Here is a 24,755-nt window from a genome sequence, read left to right on the forward strand (position 1 = left end):
TACTAAAGCTTAAACCATTTTTCTCAAGCTTGTTAGCTCAAGAACAAACGTGAAAATACTCTTGCTTTGTTTCCTCTCCCTTATATACACAATAAGGGTATTTCGCCATCTAGTGGTAACGCCAAGCAAAACAAATTAAAGGGGAAGGTCATTACAGTAATGGTGAGAGGACTTGAGATGGGCTTTACCGAAGTTCCTCTACACCGCATTCATCTTAATTCCAAACTCGTGTCAGGTGATGTGGTAGTTGGAGTTCGTGCTATGCTTCCTGTCCCTGGTGTAACATTCATACTGGGCAATGATTTAGCTGGGGGAAATGTCTGGGAAAAGTCAGACGGTGGTGTTCCACCTATAATAGTCTCTGCTGTTGAGAAATTAGGTGGATCTTCTGATTGTCTCGATTTATATCCTGCATGTGCAATAACTCGGGCGATGGCTGAGAAAGGTGTGCCAGATGAAACTGAAAATATTCTTTGTAATACATTTCTTGCTTCTGAAAATTTCTCTCAGCCAGAACCTAGTATTGCATGTACGGATGTGGAGGATATGATACCTGTTCATGAGTCACATGCTGTTGATGATCATAAGACAGATAAGTCTGATTTTATGTCAGAGAGTCCATTTATCTGTGATGAACATGTTAACGTCTGTTCTTTATCTCCGCTTTATACTGTGACTCGAGATGATCTTATCAAAGCACAGCAGGTGGATGATACTCTTCAAAAATTGTTCTCTTTAGCTCATGAAGTAGCAGACAAGACTTCATCTCCCTTCTATTTTCTCCAGGATGGATTGCTTTATAGACAACAACCTATGAGCTCTGATTTTTCACTCGATCCTAGGATCCAAATCGTGGTTCCCCTTAAGTTTCGTCAAGACCTGTTACAGCTTTCACATCAGTGCATAGCTGGTCTTATGGGGGTACGAAATACCTATGATAGAGTTCTAAGGAAGTTTTATTGGCCTAAATGTAAGTGAGATGTGATTAACTGTATACGGTCCTGCCATACTTGTCAAATGACGGGAAAGCCAAATCCAAAAAGTTCCAGTTGCTCCTTTACAGCCTATTGCTGCAGTTACCACTCCTTTTTCACACTTGACAATTGATTGCGTTGGTCCTTTACCACGGTCTAAAGCTGGGCATGCTTATTTACTCACTGTAATGTGTCAGACTACACGTTACCCTGCAGCTTTTCCTCTGAGATCAATTACTAGCAAAGCTATTTTAAAGGCTTTAACAAGTTTCATGTCTATTTTTGGTATTACAAAAACCATACAGTCTAACCAGGGTTCGAATGTTATGTCCCGAAACTTCTCTAAGGTCATGCGACAACTTGAAGTTAAACATAACATATCAAGTGCTTATCACCCTCAAAGTCAAGGAAGTCTGGAAAGATTCCTTCAGACTCTTAAGTCACTTTTGAGGTCTTATATGTTGGCTATTCGTGAGGTTGTACAAGAGAGCATAGGTTTTAGCCCTAATGAGTTAGTGTTTGGACATACTGTTAGAGGCCCTATTGCTGTCTTGGCAGATGAGTGGACTAAGTTTGACCCTCCTGAGAATGTTTTAGACTATGTAAGTAGTTTCCGTTATCGACTCTATGAAACTAGAGCAATAGCTCTACGAAAGTTAGCTAAGTCTCAGGGGGAAATGCAGAGGTTGTTTGATCGAAAAGTCAAGTCCAGAAATTTTCAAGTAGGTGATCAAGTACTGGCGTTGTTACCTGTTTTGACTAGTCCTTTACAGGCTCGGTTTGCTGGACCGTATACGATTGCGAAGAGTCTTTCGAATAACAACTATTTATTAAATACACCCGATCGGCGAAAGAAAATCCAGGTTTGTCATGTTAGCTTACTTAAATCCTATGTGACTCCTGTACCGTCAAATGGCTCACCATTTGTCTCACCTTTCCGAGCTAGAGAAGACCGACATAATTGAGTTGGTAAACTCGTTTCCCTCTCTCTTTTCTGATGTTCCCACCCGAACATCTGTCATTGAGCATGACATTGATGTTGGTACAGCTCAGCCAGTGAAACAACATGCATACTGTGTCAATCCTATAAAAAGGAAGTTACTTCAGAAAGAGGTGGATTATTTACTTGATCATAACTTAGCAGAACCCAGTTTTAGTTCTTGGAGTTCTCCATGTATTTTAGTGAGTAAACCGGACGGTTCGTATCGTTTTTGTACTGACTACAGGAACCTCAACAGTCTGACAAAACCTGATTGTTACCCTCTACCCAGAATCGATGACTGCGTTGACCGTGTTGGCTCTGCGAAATTTGTTAGCAAATTTGACCTCCTGAAAGGTTATTGGCAAGTGCCATTGACATCCCGTGCTAAAGAATTATCTGCTTTCGTTACACCTGACAGGTTCCTGCAGTACATGGTTATGCCTTTTGGGGTCTGAAACGCTCCTGCTACATTTCAACGGTTGGTAAATCACGTGGGATGAGCGGTTGTGAGCCTTACTTGGACGATGTTGTTCTGTATAGTTCTTCTTGGTCTGAACATCTCGATCAAATTAGAGAGCTTTTTGTGCATTTAGCCAAAGCCAACTTGACTATAAACCTTGCTAAGTGCAAATTTGGAAAGGCTACTGTGACATATTTGGGTAAGGTGGCCGGGGTTGTGTGAAACCGATTCACGCTAAAGTGAATGTGATCTGTAGTTTTCCCAAGCCAGCTACCCGTCGTGAGTTACGACGATTTCTCGGGATGGTGGGTTACTGCAGGGGTTTTTGTCATAATTTCGCAAATGTAGTTGCCCCTCTGACCGATCTGTTAAGCCCAAAGAGACCCTTTCAATGGTCTGAAAAATGTCAGTGTTCCTTTGAGAATGCCAAATCTTTATTAGCAAATGCTCTCGTGTTGGTTACTCCTAATTTTGAGAAGCGTTTTCTACTTGCAGTTGATGCTAGTCCCTATGGGGCTGGCGCTGTTCTTTTACAAGAGGATTGTAATGGAATCGAACATCCAGTCAGTAATTTTTTTTAAAGAAATTCAATCGTCACCAGCAAGTGTATTCTACGGTGGAAAAAGAGGCATTAGCCCTTATTCTAGCCGTTCAACATTTTGAGGTCTATTTGAGCGCGGTTTGTGGTCCTATTACTGTATATACTGACCATAATCCGTTGACTTTCTTAGATCGAATGCGCGGCAAGAATCAAAGAATTATGAGATGGAGCCTTATCTTACAACCTTTCCACTTACAGATTAAACACATACGTGGCAAGGATAACATAATTGCTGATGCTCTCTCGCGGATGTAAGATGTACCAGAGTGTCTGGCATCTTTTCTTCTCTTTCTCCTTTCTTCTCTTTCACTTTTCTCCTCTTTCGCTTTTCTCCTTTCTTTCTTCTTTTTCTTCTATCTGATGTCCTAGGGCCCAGGATTCCGGGAGTGAAATGGAGTTGGATTTATGGAGATGAGTATTACATTTATTGTACATTTGCAATTAAAAGGTTGTTTTGCCTTTGTACTATTTTTCTTTTTCTTTTTTTTTCTTTCGGTTCTTTAGGAGAACCTCCTTCTGGAGTGGGAGGTGTGACGACCCTGAGTCTCCTCCCCCTGATTCCACTGGTGCTGACCATGGGAGTTGCCGATTGGTTTTCTCATTGTTAATTGATAATTAGTTAGAGTATATGATAGTGCTGTGCGTTATTTGGAGCAGGCACTCTCTGGGGAAGTATTCCTCCGGAGTGTCTCTTTCGTATGTTTTTCCTTACACATGTAGTGTCAATTTTGTTATAGTTGTTTGTATGTTTCTTTGTTTTCTCTTATCCCTAGACTTCTGTTATTATTATTATTTGTGGCATATTTTTAAATCAATAAACAAATTGTTCATGGAACGTTTTGCATGATCCCTCTTTCATGTTGCGATTTAAAACGAGAAGGTCGTAACAAAGTACAGTTTTGGATCTTAGGTTTGTAATATTATGATTTCCTACATGACACTATTACAGCGAGAAACAATTTGTTAATTTGTTACATAATCAAATTACTAGAAAATATTATAATTGTAATATTATTTATTATAATAAACAATGGGACTGATGCAATCTTTATCCTAGAACATTATTGTTTATTTACAGTTTAAATATTCTTGTTTTCCTTTTTAGTTTGAAGAGCGGAGGTGAACATCCCATTATCACTTTCATTATGGTTATTAAAGTCCCTTACATTGATGTTTGTACTAACCCCTTTAAATAATAATAATAATAATAATAAAGCACATAATCAGTATCTGAGATTATCATTGTCATTGGATCAGGATTATCATAGTTAAAACTATTATAGTTAGAGCTGAAACTAAAACGATAAAAAAAACATGCTTGTTGCTTGAAATAAACTGAAATAAAATTAAATATAAATAATAAAAAATAAACCTATTTTATTTCAGCGAATTGCAAAGGCAACATTTATAAAACTAAAATAACTTCAATAGACAACTAATAATAAAAAATAACAAAAATGACAGAAACACAAAAGCTAAAATCGAAATAAGAACAGAAAATATAAAAGGCAAGGCAAGGCAAGTTTATTTATATGGCACATTTTATACACAATGGTAATTCAAAGTGCTTTACTATTTTTTTTTATTTAGTAGTTTTACTAAAATAAAAAACTAATCCAAAATATTAATAAAAACTATAATAATTTCTCAGTGATACTAAAATAACACTGCATTTGGACATATAGTTTGTATGTTCTTGTTACAAGCTGTGGCATAATGGGAATGGAAGCTATTATAAAAATAGCATACCCCATTGCTCATCATATATTGCGGTCATGGCTGGTTAGGAATAAAAACTCTTATTCACATGGACAACACACCTTTTGCCGTGTGTCGTGACATCATATCATGCTGTGTTGTGTCTGGTTAGGGGGACCATGTTTAAGTGTTTAAACTAATGTGAAGCTTTTTGTACTAAATAAATAAAAAAGATAAAATAATCAAATGAGATTGCATATCTTTCATTTTTTTATTATTTATATTAAGTATTTTTGCATTGCTTAAAAAAAGATATATGTGAATGCAATTTAAAACTGAATGTACTGTCAGTGTGCTGTCCATGGTGCTGAAATAACATAGTGGAATGTCTGAGCTATCCATGGTCCTGAAAACAAGTCCATGGCAGCTCTGTCAGTCGTGTCATTTACAATACCACTCTGTCTTTATACCGATCTAATATAGCAAAACAATCAAGACATGTCTCTGGTTGCTGCTCTTTAGTAGATAGAGCCGAGAATGATGAGTAAGCATAGTACATCACCTTAGAAATGAGACACCCCGATGACCCTGGATTAAATGTCTTTATGGAGCTCTTCTTTGCTGCTCTTTATGTAATTCACAAAGACTTGTAACAACCAATATCATCTAGACATCAAAGATAGTTCAGCATGAAATTGCAGGGAAAAGCCCTACCAGGCATTATGTCTTGCATTACTGCAAAACCACTGCAGTTAACACACCATACGCTAGTTTGAAAATGACGCCGACTTTGACATCCTCTCACCCATCTGAGGGATTGCACTGATGCAGAAGGCTGTTGTCAGATAGAGAGGGAGTTGCAAAATATGTGTGCTTGACACCAATCTGTGATAATTACCAGAGGGGTCACCATCTCTCACGCCTCCAATTGCCTTCTGCTGTCAATCAACAAGTCATTTCGGATCACAATTAAGTTACGGGAAAAGATACATGGGAGGCCAATGGGTATAATTGAAAATAATTGAGCATGTGGCAGATTTGAGGTGTCGCCTTTGTGGCTCTCCGGAGGAGCCGTGAGGATAGGTGACTGGAAAGAGTGTGCATAATGAACACAACAAAGCCTCTGATTTGATCCTTTCCACCCTGGAGGATATCAGCAGCTTATCAGAATAATCATGAATGTCTCCATGTTGTGCACGAGGGAACAGAAATGGACCTTTGATCTGTAAACCTAAAGTGCTGGAAGCTGCATGCTAACTTGGCAGCCTGAGAGCTTTTGCATAGGAGAGATGCAGGAATACGAAGAAGATGCGGAGAAAAGTGCCTGTACTCACCCTCATGCAGTCCAAGATGTAGATGGATTAGTTTCTTCATCAGAAGAGAATTGGAGGAATCTAACATTACATCTCTTGTACACCAATGGATCCTCTGCAGTAAATGGGTGCTTTCAGAATAAGAGTCCAAATAGCTGATAAAAATATCACAATAATCCATAAGTAATCCACGTAACTCCAGTCCATCACTTAACGTCTTGTGAACAGCTGTGTGTTTGTCTGCAACAAATCCATCATTCAAGCATTTTCTGGTCAAAATACCAGTGATCCACAATAATGCCTCCTTTGAAAAAGTCCATTGTCCTCTCACAACAAAATCAACCAACATATTTGTTTAGAACTGTTTTTGACAGCTTTTCAGTCAAAACAGTGTTTGATCAGTACATATTTCTCTCCTGATTCAGACTAGATGAGTTTTTCACTGGAGAAGGCAATATTAAAGATAGAGGATGTGTATTTAGTCGGAAGCAACAGTTTGAAGTTAAAAACCTCTTAATGATGGAGCTTTACAGCTTTTTGCTTTATTAGCTATTAACTAATGGACTGGAGATGTGTCAATTACTTCTGGATTATTATTATTATGTATTTATCAGCTGTTTGAACTGTCATTCTGACAGCACCCATTCACTGCAGAGGATCCACTGGTGAGCAAATGATGACATGCTAAATTTCTCCAAATCTGTTCTGATAAGGAAACAACCTCATCTACATCTTGGATGGCCTGAGGGTGAATAGATTTCCAGCAAATATTCATTTTTGGGTGAACTTTTCCTTTAAGCAACTTGAAAGCTTGGGAATACTGTACGTGCAGAGGTGATGCACAGCATCCAGAATTGTACTTCCCACCAACACACACACACACAAGCGTGCACGTGCTTCCTCTGTCTCCTCCCGTCCTCGAGAGCTACTTACCTTCTACTGCTTTTGAAAAAAGGAAAACATTTCTCTGTGCAATTTGCATTTCCATATGCTGGTACTGGCGCCACGGAAAGTAGATAATTGGGCTGATGGGCAATGTCGGTGAGAGAGGAATAGAGAAGGATAGAGAGAAGGCCGCCTGAAAAAAAAAAAAACTCAGCCATTACTGGACATTTTTTTTTCCCTCTCCCCACCACCACTCGTAATTTCACCATCTACCTCTCAAACACTTGTGTTGCTGAAAAGATTTACCTTGGCCTCCAATTTTCACTCTGCACAACTCCCTCCCCCGGTCTTTCTATCTCATGTGCACAAAAACGTTCTGACTCTCTCTCATCCATATTCATCCAGCGTCTCCCTTGCTCCCTCTGTCACCCACAGCATGGCGTTAATACACCAATTAGCCCTGAGAGCAGATAATGGACTATTTCATATTGCAAAAGAGAAAGAGAAACAGATCAAGAGACCGAGAGTGAGTGAGCGGCGTGAGCTAGGTTTTGTGGTGCTACTATTTATGAAGATCCACCTGTCAGATGAAGGGCATTGATGATCGCTGATGGAAGATGAGGTCTTAAAGTGGCATAGTGGAGCGTAAGAAAGCCATCGGATGATTGTTTCTTTTCTTGGGTGTTCCTTTTCTCAAGCATTCACATTTGTCCCTGAAATGAGCTCTCACCATGAGGATGTAGCTCGTCTGAATCAGTATACCGAATCTAATGAAATCTTTGCATTAAAGTGGAGAAAAACATGACATGTAGAGAGCTCTTCTCTTAGTTTGGCAGTCATCGCTGTGTTATTTTACTATGACGCACAAAAAAAAGAAGAAATAAAAAAGAAAAGTTGAAGCTTGGAATCTCTTCAGGTTTTTCAATGACCTTTGTAGTTTGAGGTTTTGTTCTAGTTTGCTGAGTAAAGAGAAAGGCATGTGTGAATTTGTAATTTGCAAGTGGTGGTTAGATCTTTTTCAAATCCCTAATCCAAAGTATTAAACTTTTTGTATTGGGCATGAGTATTAAACTCATCATGTTATGGATATGAATGATACCTCAGATGCACAGATATGACAGACAAGCTGATCCTTCTTTTCACGGTATGGCTGATGATAAATGGCCGATATTGAAATTCTATATTAAGGCGTATTTTCAAAGCCGAGTTAAGGATGCTTTGTGTCTGTAATATTTAATGTAAAGATGCAATGCCGCATAAAAGCCAGACTAAATGTTGCCTGCTGTCACCCACCTCAGCCCCAAAGTATACAGTTGTAATTGCTGTGTAAGTGCATTCATGACACTTCTTTAAAAAGTAAATTTGTCATAAATTAGTAAAAAAAAATATTTATATATATATATATATATTTTTTTTTTGGTTTGTTTACATTTATTTTTAAATAGTGAATTAAATACACTAAAATAAAAACTGTTAATGCTACAAGAGAATTTAGCCAGTACAGAATTAGTATGTACTGTATTAGATTGCAAAAAATGTGAGCATAATATAGATGTTATGTTTTGATCTAAAGAATACTATAGGATGTTTCTACTTCCCTATAATATCTCCTACCTTCTCTCTCTCTCTATCTCTCTCTCTATCTCCCTATTCCTAGTAATAGATGATTACACTCACCATGTGCATTAAAGTTCTGACTTAGTTTGTAACCATATTTGCTGGTGGAACAAAAAATATCTGTGGATATGGTGACTAAAATATACAATATTACTGTAACATACTGAACTGTTTTTACACAAATATCAGCAGGGATGTGATTATCTGTAATGATACTATATTGATAATCTAAACAACACCAGTCTTGTTTGTGGGGCATTAGTTGAATACATAAACTAAACATACATATGAGTGTGTGCCTAGGAAATTGGGATGGCAAGTTGTAATAGGAAGCAGAGGACATTAAATCCTCATAGATTATCTAAGAAAATCAAAAGTCTGAGCACATATTGATGGTCTCTTGTCAGGGAAAATGGTCCATGGCTATGGCCAGAACTATTGAAAAAAGTCATTTAGGCTATCCTGTTGACTTTGAGCCAGTTTTCTCTGATTTGACAGTTAATGTGATTATGACTGCCCTTCAAATAGAGCACTAACCAAATCCCTTAAGGTCAACACTGAATCTTAACGAAACGGCCTGTCACAGAGGACACTGGCATAGGCCAACTGTAATTGGTATGCAGCCTATATATATAACTCATACCTTTGTGGGAATTAAATTTTAAAAATAGATTTAATCATAAGTCTTTATTGACCACATTACTGTACATCTCTCAGTAATGAGTAGACTAGTGACTCTTGATTAAAATTGATTTCAAAAAGATAATGTAGCACTTTACAGACTCCGTGCTACATGTATAACTAATTACAATACATCAATACTAATGTGTAGTAGACCTAATTATTGCATTGTGATTACTATTTTAAAGTTTGTGTTAATAAATATCGACCCACATGCACTGGTCATAGCAGTTTAACAGTTATAGTTAAGCGTCAGCTAAAAGTCACAAATATACATTTTGTGAGGGGAAAAAAAAGTCCAATTATAATAATAATAACCATTATTATTATAATTTGGTGATGATGATGATGATGATGATGCATTTTATTTATAATGCGCTTTTCTCCAACCCAAAGCGCTACACAGTATAGTAAACATAATATAAGATAATTAAACAATACATTAAAAACAGGAAAATCAGACAAAAAAAAATCTAAATAAGATACACTTCAAAGACAATAAGCATTTTTAAAAAGATGGGTCTTTAGAGACCTCTTAAAGCAGTCCAGAGTTGTAGAATTTTTTATCGCAAATGGAAGTTTATTCCACAACCCCGGAGCGGTAACCGTAAAGGAGCGACCACCCATCGACTTTAATTTGAATGTGGGCTGCTGTAGAGCATAAGAGTCAGATGAGCGGAGAGAACAATTTGGAATGTAAGGAACAACTAGATCACAAAGGTATTCCGGTGCTATCCCATGAATGGCTTTATATGTTAAAATCAAGATTTTAAAATCGATACGTGCCGTTACTGGAAGCCAATGGAGTTCATAAAGAACAGGGGAAATATGCTGCTGAACAGTTGTTTGTGTTAGTACACGTGCGGCCGAGTTTTGGATATACTGTAATTTCTTAATATGTTTATCAGGGAGACCAGAGTATAGTGCATTGCAGTAATCTAGTCTCGACGTGATAAATGCATGGATGAGCTTTTCTGCATCTGGCATGGATATAAAAGGTCGAATTCTTGCAATATTTTTTAGATGAAATAAAGCTGATTTTGAAACCAATTTGATATGGGCATCAAAAGACAAATGTGAATCAAAAATAACACCTAAATTTCGCACCTGTGATGCTGGGGCCAGTAAATCAGAATCAGTGATCAGATTTTGACAGTTAAACTTGTGCAAGGCTGCCGGCATACCAACAAGTAGAAATTCTGTTTTTGATTCATTAAGTTTAAGATAATTGGCATGCATCCATAACTTAATTTCTTCCATACATGCGCTCAGAGCTGTGATTGCAAGATTAGGATCAGGGAGAGTGTTAACATAGATCTGCGTGTCATCAGCATAACAATGAAACCTCAGACCGTATTTTCTGATAATGTCACCAAGTGGGAGCATATAAATGCTGAACAAAGTCGGCCCAAGCACTGACCCCTGCGGGACACCCTGCTGAACTAATGTGGCCTCAGATTTATGTTTCCCCATGCAAACATACTGAAAACGGTCTGCTAAATAGGACTCAAACCATTTGAACACAACACCAGAGATGCCTAACAACACACGCAACCTGTTAAGAAGGATAATATGACATATAGTGTCAAAAGCTGCACTAATGTCTAGCAGGACTAGAATGCTGCAAGCACCAGTGTCAGCAGAAACAAGTAGGTCGTTGGTGACCCTTACAAGTGCAGTCTCAGTGCTGTGTCCAGATCTGAAACCAGACTGAAATGGTTCCAATAAGTTGTTATTGGACAGATATTGCCGTAACTGACCAACAACAACTCGTTCAAGAACCATTGCCACAAAGGGCAGGTTCGCAATAGGCCTGTAGTTAGGTAAATTTAGAACATCACAGCCCGTTTTTTTTAGAACAGGTGTGATAGCGGCCACCTTAAGGGCCGGAGGAACCTGGCCAGTGGCTAAGGAGTTGTTAATAATTACAGTGATGGAAGGGCAGACATGTGATAAACACTTTTTTAGAACCTCAGTAGGCAAGGGGTCAAGAAGGCACATGGTTGAACTCATAGTCATGATCAATTTAAAAACATTGTCTACATTGACAGTAGAAGTTCGAAAGGGCAGTAGAAGGTAGTTTTTTTGAGTAAGACTCACTAGTCAGCAAAGGAGAGTCAAAAGAGATGGAGCTATAAATACTCTGAACTTTCTCTGTAAAATATTTGTTAAAATTATTACACATCTCATCAGAAGGGCAGACACTTTTCTTTTGAGATTTGAGAAGGCTATCAATTGTCTTAAATAACGTCCTAGGATTAGCAGCACCTTTATTGATAACATGAGAGTAATATGCCTCTCTGCTAGTCTTCAAAGCAAGATGATACTGCAGCTGGTGTTGTTCAAACATTAATTTGTGAACGGTGAGGCCTGATTTTTTATACAACTGCTCAATCTTCCTTCCATCAGCTTTAAGTGCACGCAGATCATTTGTGTACCAGGGAGACGACTTGGAAAAAGATACAACTCGTTCTTTCACTGGTGCAACAACATTAAGAATTGAGGAAAGTGCAGAGTTATAACAGTCAATAGAACCAATCACAGGAAGCTCCGCAACAAGGTTGGAAATCCTTTCAGGGTCAATATTCTTAATATTTCTTAATATTTTTGGTAGATGTTAGTCTATCTGTCTAGACTTGAGGATTATAATTATCACCTGTAATAAACCACTCCCCCAACACATGCACCGCCCCTCTAATATACGGTCAATGTGTCATAACCACGCCCCCGCATAGACCCCGCCCCCTTTAGTACACCCCTAAACCGTGAAAGACCAACTGAGAGGCATCCCACACTGAGCCGTCTGAATAATCACACGATTTCACCCCACCACACATTCTGGAGAGCGGACTTCAAGGCATTTGTCGGAAGAGTCAGAAGACCTTCATATTCATAACAGCTACATTATTTATTTAAATATAGCAGCCTTTTTTTTTATCTGCATATAAGCAAGATCCTTATTTATTTACCAGATCCGAGGTTGAATGAATCAATGAATCAGACATTGAGAATAATTTGGCGCACGGTCACCCAGGGTGCAAATGAATAAACCTGGATATGGTATACTACTAATTTAGATTGGGTTCAGCTAAGAAGTCAGTCGGTGTGCGGTGTGAGCGACGACGTTACGCTTCTTCAGACGGAGGGAGACAGACTGCTGGTTTCGAGGCGAGAGGACACATATGGGTCGACACCACAACCTTTCAATTTTGCTCCAATGTGTGTGTTAAATACGACAAGGAATCCGAACACTTACTGGCTGTCCAGCGTCCACTCCTGACATGTCTGCGCTTCTGTGTTTTCCTTGGATTTGTGGAGACGTTTCGCGTTATGTTCAGTTCTGAAAAAAGGACTGCGGACGATATTTTATTCGATCATCCGTGTCTCGTGTGGACTTATTATTATTATCAGTGAGTGGCTTGTCAAACATCGCACAACAGTGCAAGTTGTTTTGTTATGATTTTGCGAGTGCGGTCATTTGAATATTAACTTAACATGTCGGATTGTTTTTCGGCGTTTTGCACGTCTTTATCACGAATTTACTCCCTCCGTTAATTCTATGGACTGCTCCATTCGGGCTATTTGTTTTTGATCTGCATGCATCCGCACGAAGAAGGAGAAACCGACAGATAAACGACAGACTGAAGAATGAACGAGATATACTGAAGAACAAGAGGAAACGCAGTAAGGTATGGAGCCAAAGGTTTTATTTTTATTTTTTATGATGGTTTGGAAATGCTGCAGGAGGAATCAGTACGGACTTCTCTGTCACCTCTGGCATGTAACGAGGCTTATTTATTATTGTTTTATTGATATTTTATGCTTATGGACATGTACCACGCGCGCTCCTGATGCGTCAGACACAAAAACACGCTCGCGCGTAATGATAGATGTGCGCGGGTCATTTATATCCCACAAACTGTTAAATGTGACACTTTTCATTCAACCATATACTAACCTTTAGAGTTAATTAATAACCCACATGCTTGCAAACGGAGCAAACACTTTGTAAAGTATCTATACATATGTATATTTGTGAATTAGCCAACATTTTGAGATGAGTGACGTTATTGTGTTTTGTTTATAGTTTTGTTTATAGTAAGAAATCTGATTAAAATATCGGAGCACATTTTGCAGGACACTTAAGAGTAATAATGCACATTTTACCAACCTAATAAACGCTGACAAAATAAGTTATGCAGTTTTATTTGAGCTAACCCTTATTTAAAAGGACATAATGAGATATCATGAAATAAGGAGCCATACAGAGAATCAGAAAGAGCATGGCTTCTGATACCTCTATCATATCTATCATCTATATCACATTTCTCTCTTAAAACAAAACAACTGCACGTTTTACCATTAATATCTCATTGTATGTTAAAGGCCTGTAAGAAACATTGAATTAGAGCACTCTAGTGTTACATGGGATATAAAATCATATAGTGCTCGACCTTTGCATGTCTTGAATGAACAGGCCTATATGTGAGCAGTAATATAAGCATTAATGTCACTATATTCACACACGTTAAGGTAAATCATAAGCATCTCTAAGACACTAAAATATTAAAGAATCTACTCTTTGCAGAAGAGCACATTGCTTCCTGCTGATATGAAAAGTGAATGGCTGGGTGACATTTAGGTAAATGGACATGACTGGACCAAAGTTGAATCTCCTCAAAGCAGCAGGTTCCATTTTAAACGTCACACCTCGGTGCGAGCAGAAGCCTCTTGATGTTGGTTTAGGTCTGAAATGCCAGTGCTCAGCTTCAGGACTGGTTCAATGCCAAACACTCTCTCCGAACAGAACGAAGGATTTATGCGTCTCTGTCCGAGTGTCAGAACAATTATTCTAAGCTCCGAGCAGATGAATTATAGTCAAGCATTAGCACAGTATTAATGATAGCTCCCATTTTTATATTGTGGCAGTAATCATTGGAGAAATTTATTTGAGTCACTTCTCCTTTGCTTTTGCCAAAGTGGCCAGTGCTCAGCATTTCCTGTGTATGATGAAAAGGATTTGATAGATTGGCCGCATCTGTGTCATCTTTATTTTGCCAGAGCTTTCCACGGCAATGGTCTGGATTTGACATATGGATCCACATAGTGATTCAGTCAGAGCAACATTATTGTCAGATGCATGATTTGTTAGCCCATTTTACCGTGCCTTGAAACAACGTCTGTGATGGTCAAGCTTCCAACGATGATTTTATTTCCCGCACAATCTAAAAGAAGAGAACAGGAAGGAAAGGACACAGTAAACTGTAAATGGCAGTATTGCTCATGGGCTATATGGGGGGGGGGGGTTGTTTCAATTTTTGTAGTGAATGTGCACATATATATATTTTATAGTGCAATCACTGTAAAATTATTTCAAAAACATTAGCTGATTAATAGCAATAGCAATTTTTTTATTTCTTTGTTTATTTTTGGTAAATAATTAATTTGTCTGTTTTGTGGAAGTGTGCATTACAGCATGTTTGAGCAACAAACAAAGACAACAACAGCAAGGTTCAAATTATTTTTATTCAGTGGCGAAGCTTGTTCTGGGTGCTTTCCACTAAAAACAGTTTGACATTTCCCTCTATTGTCTTTGGTATATTTTTGAACAAACAAAAAATGGTGAGAACTGGGACTAGCTTGACCTTCTGGTTTGAAAGTTATGGAGAGAGCTTGTTCACAGCATTTAACTCTCCTTTGAATCCTACCGTCTCTTAGTTTTCTATCCTCCTCAAGTGCACTTAGCTGCATTAAGCAAAGGTGTGTGCAGATGGTCCAGGCCAGCTGCTGAAAGGACATATAATTTTCATTTTCTCTTGTTCAGTGCTCCAGAGTCTCATGGGTACACAAGGCCTTTGCTTTTTCTGTTACTGTTTTTTTTCTCCTATTCAGAACATATTCAGACCCATGTCTCCTTCTGTTCTCTTCCTTTCTCTCTGTCTGTTTCTCTGTATCTCTTGCTGTCCGGGCCCCCACTGGGTTAGGGTATTGTTATGCTGTCAGTCATCCAGTAGTATAAGATATTTGCTGCTTGTAGCTTCCTGTAAAGCCCATTCAGAGGGAGTGTTCTCTGAGGTCCACATAGACACTGCAGCATCCTAGGCTTTGATTTGAAAAAGTAGCTAAAGCAAACACGAATAAATCATGATTTCAATGCAAAATATTTTTACCATTGTATATTTATATTTTTACTATTGCTAAAGTTTTAAAATAACAGATTTTTTTTACAGTGTCTTTGTTATATTACATGTTTGTTATATTACATGTTTAATATCCATAAGTAAAAGTGTAACCACTTTTACTTATGGATAAAGTATTTATATGTTTATAAAATTTACATAGACCACACACACACACACACACACACACACACACACACACACACGCACGCGCACACACACACACACACACACACACACACACACACACACACATACACACAGACACACACACACACACACACACACACACACACACACACACACACACACACACACACACACACACACACACACACATATATATATACAGTATATTGACTTGGAAACAGAATTATGCAAAATACTTCTTTTTTAAGAGTAAACTGTTTAGTCTTGTACATTTTACAACAATTTTATCTATTTAAAATATTTCAATGAAATGCAGCTGTTTTTTATTAGTAATAAAAAAAACAGCTTGGTAACACTTTATTTGAATATGACAGTTATATAATTTATATCTACTTAATACAGTAATAACATATAAAAAGTAATACATTATCCATAATTACATATAACTAAACTATACCAAAGCTTAACCATTTAACCTTTACCATATATTAAGTACATGTAGTTCATTAATACTACTCATTCTATATTTGTGTAATCACACTGTAACAACATTACCTTGAAAATACAATGTAAGCATATGTTGGGAAGCTTTGTATAGCAGAAATCTATGCAATGGTGTTTTTTTTTTTAATTTTCGGGGGAGTTTTGTAGTTGTTTGAAGTGAATACAGTTTATTAAGGTAGACATATTTAATTGAGCAACAAATCCGGCATCAAAATAGTTTTGGTGCAAAAGATTGTTTGCAAATATTTTATATGTCTGTTTGGTCATAACAGCCTTTCTTCTGTTAGTTCATTAAGTGCTGACAGTCATTGCATTACGAGACTGCTCATAACTGAATAAATGGGGTTTTTGCAACTCACTGGGGGAGACAGAGCGCAATATAAAAAGGAGTTTGTGTTTTGATTCTATCGCAACTGTCTCATTTGTTGTGAAAAGGCACAAAAGCAGCAGGAACTGGACGTCCCTTTTGAGGCTGCGCCAGAGACGCGGCCTTTGTGTTGTGAAGTGCTGTTCTGAATGTGTGGATGAATGCAGCAGCCTGTAACTGCAGGCACCAGGCATCAAGGCTTTTGTGCGAGTCTCAGAGAGCATGGTCAAAAAAAAATAAAAAAATTACTACATCTGGAACCAGGGAAGGAGGAGTGTGCACAGCGTCCCCTCCGTACGCCACAGATCGGGAACCGTCGGAGTGATCATGGAGCACAATGGAATGTCTTGATCAACAAGTGCATATGAATAGAAAAATCATTGAAAGCTCTTTTTCATAAATTGAGTGCATGTTAAATTAGCCTGAATGGGTCCGTCTGGACAGATAGCGGATTGTTTGGCTGCTGTCTTTGGATCATGTCTATCGACTCGGTGAGGGGGGGCAGGTTGCGTCGGTTTACAGCTGTGAAAGGCTAAGATAAAGCCCAATCAATGAAGCGCTGAGATATGGGTGCAATTTACTTGGGGTTTTGCTGTCAAAAGTGGCTCTGCCAGCTAATGCTTTTCAAAATGGCTTCACACCCACGTCTGTCGCCAACACAATAACACTGTGTGATTGCTTAATTTCACAATCCATCCAGGCCAAGACATTCCCCAATTAAAAGTGTCTTTTGCCGCTTCTGAGGAGCGGTCCAACACTACTCTGGTTATCCAACATATTTAACAAGACACAAGGATGCTCCTGCAGTGGTACTTTTTTCCCAGTTAGGATGCCGTTTGATGCCAATTTAGCAGCTAAAGGGAAAGCCAGAATCATTTCACTGATCGTCACATAAAAAGGGTGTTGCCATCTGCCGCCAGCTGAACAACCAACTATAGCTCATAATTGTGCATTCTGTGTGGGAAGTTATGAAACGGCACTGTGTATAATGTGCGTGCGAGCAGTACAGAGCTATACTAATCCACTTCTGCCTCGTCCTCATACAAATTTGTATGTGAAATTCCACGGTGATTTGGTTTGAGTGAAATTCCTTGAAAACGTTCATTTGAAAACGAAATGGAAGAACTCGCTCGGCGGGATATGAAATGTCAGTCATGCATCATTCTGTTCACATCCTGTCAGCCAGCTCCCTGCGTGAGCGCCAGCCTGGAGAGGGAAGTCAAGCTGAAAGGAGTTGTGCAGGTGATAGAGGGAGCAGGAGAGAGTGTCGAATATAATAGCTTACAGACCTTAATAATGATAATAGCTCACAGACATTCAACAGAACTCTAAGATATACTTAATAGCCGTCTTCTTACTGAATATTTATGCCGTGTGTGTTTCTAACCTGCTATATTTTGGGAGAAATCGCTAAATCTGTCTATAGAAGTCAGCAAAATCTTGACTAACTTGGCTAAGTTGATTTTTCCTTGGACTGTGAAGGCTCTCAGCTAGCTGGTCACTGGTATGTTCTGAAAAGGTTTGTGGTCAGCTGAGAAAAACAATGTTAAAAAGAAAATAATAATATTAATAATAATGATTATTATTATTTCCATTTGATTTAATGAAAACTCGAATAAAATATAATATAAATATAATGAAATAAAAAAATAAAACTAAAAAATTATTTATGGAAGTGAGATATATATATATATATAAAAACGAACAAAATAACTACAATAGTAACTTAATTAGTAATAATAATCATCATCATCATAAAAAATTATTGATATTATTATTATATTTAAATAATTGTGGCACACTTAGAAAAATTGTCACATTCATAAGGTTTGTAAAAATATTATTTAATAAAATGAAAACAAAAATATTACTATTTAGATTTGTATTATTATTAATAATAAATTAAAACTAGAATAAATAATTTTATCACACTCAGCAAAATGAAGCTACTGTACATCCACAAGTTATTAAATAAGTAAATTTTTTGGTGAAATTTGTTGGTTTCTAAGTTGATGTTTTCCTTTTGCCTATTATTCTGCAAATAAAAATATCATGCACATACCGCATATTTCACTCAATCGAGTTTTCACCATCATGCAGTGATAGACCTGGCCTGATCAGTGCGGATCAATAGGAATGATAAGTGTGGTGTTTTGTCATGCCTGGTCATTTGCATGTTCTCCCAGCAGAATTCTGATATGTTGGGGGTCATATGTATTGGTTTGCGTGTGTGTGTGTGATTGTCAGGGAGTTTTCTGAGCCGAGGGAGGAGGCACCACAGCTAACCAGCCAGGGACTAAAAGCAGCTGTTTGTTTGCCTGTTTGCAGAGAGAGGGAAGAAGGGGGGCAGGAGGGAGCCCTTGGAAAGAGAAGTGGAAGGGCAGTGTGGAAAAAAAGAAAACAAGAGGCACTGTCAAAACACAGCAGGGAGAAAAAAAGAGAGCAGAGGAAGAATAATTCACATCCAAAAGAGGGAGAGAAAGAGCAAAATGTGATCTGTCTTTCACGGACACACACTCTTAAGATGGACTCATTAGGGTAAGACTGACTCTGTACAATCATTGGCTTCGGTGCGATACCAGCTCAGTTCCTCTTTACTGACACATCAATATGTAAGTGGCCAACAAATAAACAGCCTCAGATGATGCTTTTTACTCTTTTTATTATGGAAATTGTTTTTTGTTGATTAATCATAACCAATGTTACCTGCATAATCCGTGTTGCAGAAATTATAACTGTACAGTATGTAGTCATTTTAGGCTTCTCATAATTTTTAAATAACCTTTTGTTGTAAAAGATGGGTTCATTGTTTTATTACTGACATTCATTCTATTTTTTTCTACTTGACATAGCTATGACATTAATGTTGCAAGATGCTGGAAATACAGTGAGATATCCATCTGGTGCTTGTTTACAAACACTAACAATTAAAAAAAAAAAAGCACATATGGAACGAATGAACATGTCTTGGGTGAACAGCCCTCTTGGGCCGTCAGTCATAACTCACAGTCTGACGGCACAAAGATGATTCAAAGTCTTTATTGAACATTCTTAATTCCAACAGCACAGAGAGAATCAGACTTTAATATTCATGAGCATTCTAAAGTCAGAGAGATGCATCTAGGGAAAACAAGGAGGTTTGGTTATGAGTGAAGCTGCAGATATAAACAGAATAACTAAGTAACTCAAAATATACTAGAAATTATGATTACTTTTTGGACTTTGCTCAAATGGACACATACAAATGTGAATAATGACACAGCCATAGACATCTCTACAATAGCTTTCTTCTTTCAAAGTGTGCCATTTTCCCCTCAATTGTATACTCATCATATGTTGATTATTAGTGTAATTATAATTGATTATTAAATATAAACAATTATGCACTTGGATTTTCAGGCTCATGTATTATTATTAGGTCACTAAATGTAAACTTTATTTTCACATTTCTTATAAAAAATATTGGTTATTATATATTTTAACTATATTTGTTGCTCTAAAATTACAACCAAGCACAGAAACTTTCTGTGCCACTGTTTAACGGTGGTATTTGAAGTAAAACCCAAAAGTAATCACAACTTGTATTATTTAGTCATTCTAACTATGATTTCTATGAAACAAACTGCAGTATTTGCTAGAAAACAGTTGCCTGGAAACATTTCTAAAAGCTATAAGTGCGGCTGCAATTGTTTCATTACAAATTATGCAGATCTTCTCACTCCGTCCTCTAATAGATTATTCAGTATGTGACATTTCCATCAGTTAGCCACACTAGTATTTCAGAGCCGGTATGGGACTGCTAAGAGCATCTAAGCTAAACACAACACTGAACCGAATATGATTGAAAACTCGGTAACATCCCCACTAGAGCACATCACTTTACAATAAAACAAATGTGCCTGCACTTCTGTCACATCTGTCTAGTACTGTATACTCATCATAAATAGAGCAAAAAATGTTCAGTGCACAGTCGAGCGACAGTAGAAATGCACATGCAATGGTTGAAACATCTGGGCAGCTAATGGCAGCAGATCATGTGATTCACTGAGTTGATTCAAGATTCAAGATTTTTATTCGTCACGTACACGATATATAGAGCATATATAAACAGCAGTGAAATTTGAGTAATAAAGTGTTGACATTGGATTGCAACAGCATGTAAACTGCATGAATATTAGTCCTGTGCATGCACTGTAGGGCACTGTTATGGTCATGTGGATTTTGCATGGGTCAGCAGGTAGTTGGCTGAAGGGGCCACACTGTGTATTGATTGGACAGCGCACTCATTATGGGATGTTCTGCCATCAAGACATGCTATCTTATTAATCGCAACCTATGATACTAGCATTACTTTTAACAAAAGCATATTTGGAACAAACGAGGTGGTGTATTAATAACAACACACTTTTTTTTTTGGATGAATGAATAAAGATGTTTACTCTAAAAGGATCATTCAATTTCTTCAGCAATAAGTAACTTTTTTCACGCAAATTAGCTGAAAATGTACTCAATCTTAGCCCATCCAAGATGTGTCTGAGTTTGTTTCTTCATTGAAACAGATTTGGAGAAATTGAGGATTACATCACTTGGTCACCAATGAATCCTCTGGAGTGAATGGGTGCCATCAGAATGAGAGTCCAAACAGATGATCTTGGATGGCCTGAGGGTGAAACAATTTTAAGCAGATTTTCATTGTTTGAGTGAGCTATTTCTTTAATGCCATCCGTATCATGTCATGGCTTTGTAAGGAAAACGTTCCTTAGCAATGCAAAAGAAGAATGGAAACTGTTTGAACCATACCACCATTTCTACAGATTCCCACTGATGCTCTTCCTTCTTTGGTGTTCATACAATAGCAGCAAACATTCTAAACAGACCAAGATAGCATGTCTTGATGGCAGCACATCCCATAATGAGTGTGCCGTCCAATCAATGCGCAGTGCGGCCCCTTCAGCAAAGTACCTGCTGACCTATGCAAAATCCACATGACCATAACTGTGCCCTACAGTGCATGCACATGACTAATATTAATGCAGTTTACATGCTGTTGCAATCCAATGTCAACTCTGTATCTGTTCTCTGACTCCTGGCTGATGTGCTATTAGACATTATAGATGCTGTTGACCTCATTATAACCAGTGCAAACCACTGTATTTAATGACCTGGCAGAGATGAGAATTTTATGGCCCAATATAGGAGCCACGGATAGTGTGTTATTGTGCATATGAATGTTGTCTTCTATTGTATATATTGTCTATTGTCTTCTGGTGTATATGCTATTTTTTTTAAGTTATAGCTTTATAATTATTTGTTTTATACTATTATTACAAATAAATGTATGTTTTGAAGTATTAAATTATAATTATTTAATTTATAGTATTTTAAAACCTATGTTTTATATTTATTTTTAAATTACATTTATAAAATATATTTATAATTACAGTTTTTTTTTTCATCGAACTAGTGGTGGTGGGTTGATAGGGGGCTCTGGCAAATTATGCAATGAATGGCATGGTCTCGGCTGGCACCCAGGTGCATATAAAACCCTTGGCATTTAAGTACCTCTGAATTTTTTTATGAAATGAGTAATCCTTCTTTTACCATGGATTCTTGTTTTTGCACTGGCTTGATTTCTTCCGAAGATTGCTTATGTTGATCGACTGAATTAATGTAGTTTCATCTTAAACAGAGGGTCATGTGGCTATGCAAAGCTTGACGTGGTGATGAACTCTAATGCTTAGAAGGTACAATATTGATTGGGGTATCGACATTCTTTATTCTGTTATTTGTCTGAGAAGGGATTGATTCTTCAAGCGTGATGTTGCGTTCTCGTGTGTAGGTGGGTGTGCGCATGTACATGAGTGTGTAGGTGGGTGTTTGTGCCAGCCTTGATTGGTGATTGCATCTGTTAAACACTGCAATCTTTTCTATTTTAGAGGCAACCAATTTAGAACAAGGCACCTTCACACTTGTATAATCACCCTTTACTAAACTCCAAACACACACACGTGCATATGCTCGGGCACAAGTCAAAGGGCTTGATTTCTCTCACACAGTGACTCATGCAGAAATTTTGCTGTAAAATGGACTGACACATGAGTCACTGATGCTAGTCCCATATAGGGAGCTCTGTCAAACTGCCACGTCTCTGAGTGGGACAAGAAACCCAGTTGTGGAACTAATTAGCTTTGCTTAACTGAGGATGGATATGGATTGCTCCTGACAGCTGTCTGCTCTCATTCATTTGTGGAAGAGACACATTTGTTTGGAGAAGCTTGTTTTCTCTTTCGCTGCTTAGAACACAGTGAGAGTCCTTTTACAGAGTCTGGGCCACTGCGTATGGAATTCTGGATTAACTCTGCAGTCGGGTCCCCGGTGATGTGCAGGCCATTCGACAAGGTCAGCAGTTTGGGGACCTGTCTGTTGTTTCCGATTCATTCTCTAACTCCTAACCCAATCCACTCGCAGTCACCTTTCCTTTCGGCCACATGGTGCAAGTACCTGTATTTGCAACTGTGCTGCATTATGCAACATCAATGCAGCGGTGCATAGACCCACCTAGTATGTTGTTCTTAGATTCTTCTTCCTCTGCACTTAAACATCCTTGTGTATAAATAGCAATCAACCTGACCCTCGTGCACCCAGATATCGAGCCTTTTTCAGGGAAGTAAGCTTTTGTGCTGAATCCCTCGCTGGCGGGGAAGGGGGTGGAGGAGGGGAAGCGGAGGCAGATTCCAGCTGCACCAGGGCTTGATGGGATTTATGACCCATCCTGAGCTTTTCCCTCTGCTGGCAAATTTCCCATTGGCTAGAATTAACAAACAAGGGAAAGGAAAAACAAACAAACAAATTACAGTGGAACAAACCTAGGAGGTAATAAGCATGTCGGGACATGCAAAGCTTGCTGTTCATGCTCGGGCAGATGGGGGAGGGTGGAAGAAAGCCCGCTGGCATAGCTGAACCTATCTCAACCCCTTTTGCATTCTCTATTTTCCTCTGTTTCATCTCTGTCCTGCACTTTTCTCACTCTATCCCTTCATCCGGTGTTTCACGTGTGCAGTGGGAGACAGATGGGCGGATGATGGATCTGACGTGATCGACAGCAGGCTGATGGATGGGCACCGGGCTGATACAGGATTAATGCGTAGCGGAGGCCACGGCCACCCATCAGAGGGCTTGCTGATAGATAGATAAAACAGATGAGCAGATAAACAAGAGAGCACTAATCCACGCCCCCTTGATGGACAGAAAATCAAAGGCAAGGGAAGAAGTGGCGATGGAAAGGTGGATCTTTGTAGTCGAGTGCAGCTCGGACAGATAACAGACAGTGGAAAGAGGTGAGAAGTGGATTTGAGAGACAGAGGAAGAGTGGGAGACTTGGAGGTGGAGGTGTTCGATGTGTTTGATGGACCATGAGTTCTTGTCTTTGGGTGGAGGCAAATGTGCAGACTACTGGGTGTCAAATGCTGTTGACTGTATCTATTGGGAACCAGAGAGTCAAGATTTGACTAGTTAGTATGGTCAGGTTAGCCCCTGTTTGTAGATGTTAACTTCACAGCTCAGCATAGCCACAAGTCAGTGGTTTGGGACGGATTTTAAGTCATGTTGGTTGAACGCCAATTGACACAGGTTTTTATCAATATCAATAATATTGTTACAAAATATTTATTCATTTTATTTTTCAGCAAACTCCAACACGCTATTAAGGTGCTGCACATTTTCTTGGGCTTAATCTAGATGTTTCAATAGGAATCCACATGGTTTAGAATGTCATATGAGGGCGAAAGAGTTCCTCCACATATTTCACAGTGGCTACAATTTGATCATGTTAGCCATGATCAATTAGCCTGTTGACCAACAGAAAGTTACTTGGTTTGAAAATTAATTCTGCATGAGCACTATACTACTGACATTAGACCTTTATTTGCCAACTAAATTTTGCCTAAATCTAGCTAAAGTCACTTCAACTCCTCCAGAAGTCCTGGACCCCATTTTGAAATCCCCTGATAAATTTGAGATGAATGAGAATGTTAACGTATATCTTTCTCCAGGTCTTATGGAGCAGATTGGTTTTTAGAGGAAGTCAGTAGTTGGAGCGCAGGTGAGGCCACAGGGAATTATGAGCCAGTCAGTATTGGACATGCATGTCGGATGTAGGAGGCACAGCGGCAGTGGACAGGAAAGAGCTGTGCAAGGGTTAAAGGCAAGAGGAAGCTGTCTCCAGAATGATATTGAGCGATAAGCTTTCTCTCACTTCCTCAGTTGCAGGGGACCCCAGAGGTGCCACAATCGATCTCTGTTTGCTTAGAACCCACTACCGTGTCACCCAACAAGCACACACACC

At 38.5% G+C, this 24,755-nt stretch overlaps 1 protein-coding gene across 2 annotated transcripts in view; it reads left to right on the top strand.

Annotated features, from left to right (window-relative positions):
* Positions 1-12,345: 12,345 nt before the first annotated feature.
* The window catches only part of LOC132149491 (adhesion G protein-coupled receptor L1-like), a 174,705-nt gene continuing 162,295 nt past the window's right edge, over positions 12,346-24,755 (top strand). For both annotated transcript variants that reach the window (XM_059558785.1, XM_059558786.1), the window contains exon 1: positions 12,346-12,900. The gene's annotated coding sequence lies outside the window, so the exon portion shown is untranslated. The remainder of the gene's footprint in view (positions 12,901-24,755) is intronic.

This window comes from Carassius carassius, chromosome 9, assembly GCF_963082965.1.
Source record: "Carassius carassius chromosome 9, fCarCar2.1, whole genome shotgun sequence".
Taxonomy (NCBI): domain Eukaryota; kingdom Metazoa; phylum Chordata; class Actinopteri; order Cypriniformes; family Cyprinidae; genus Carassius; species Carassius carassius.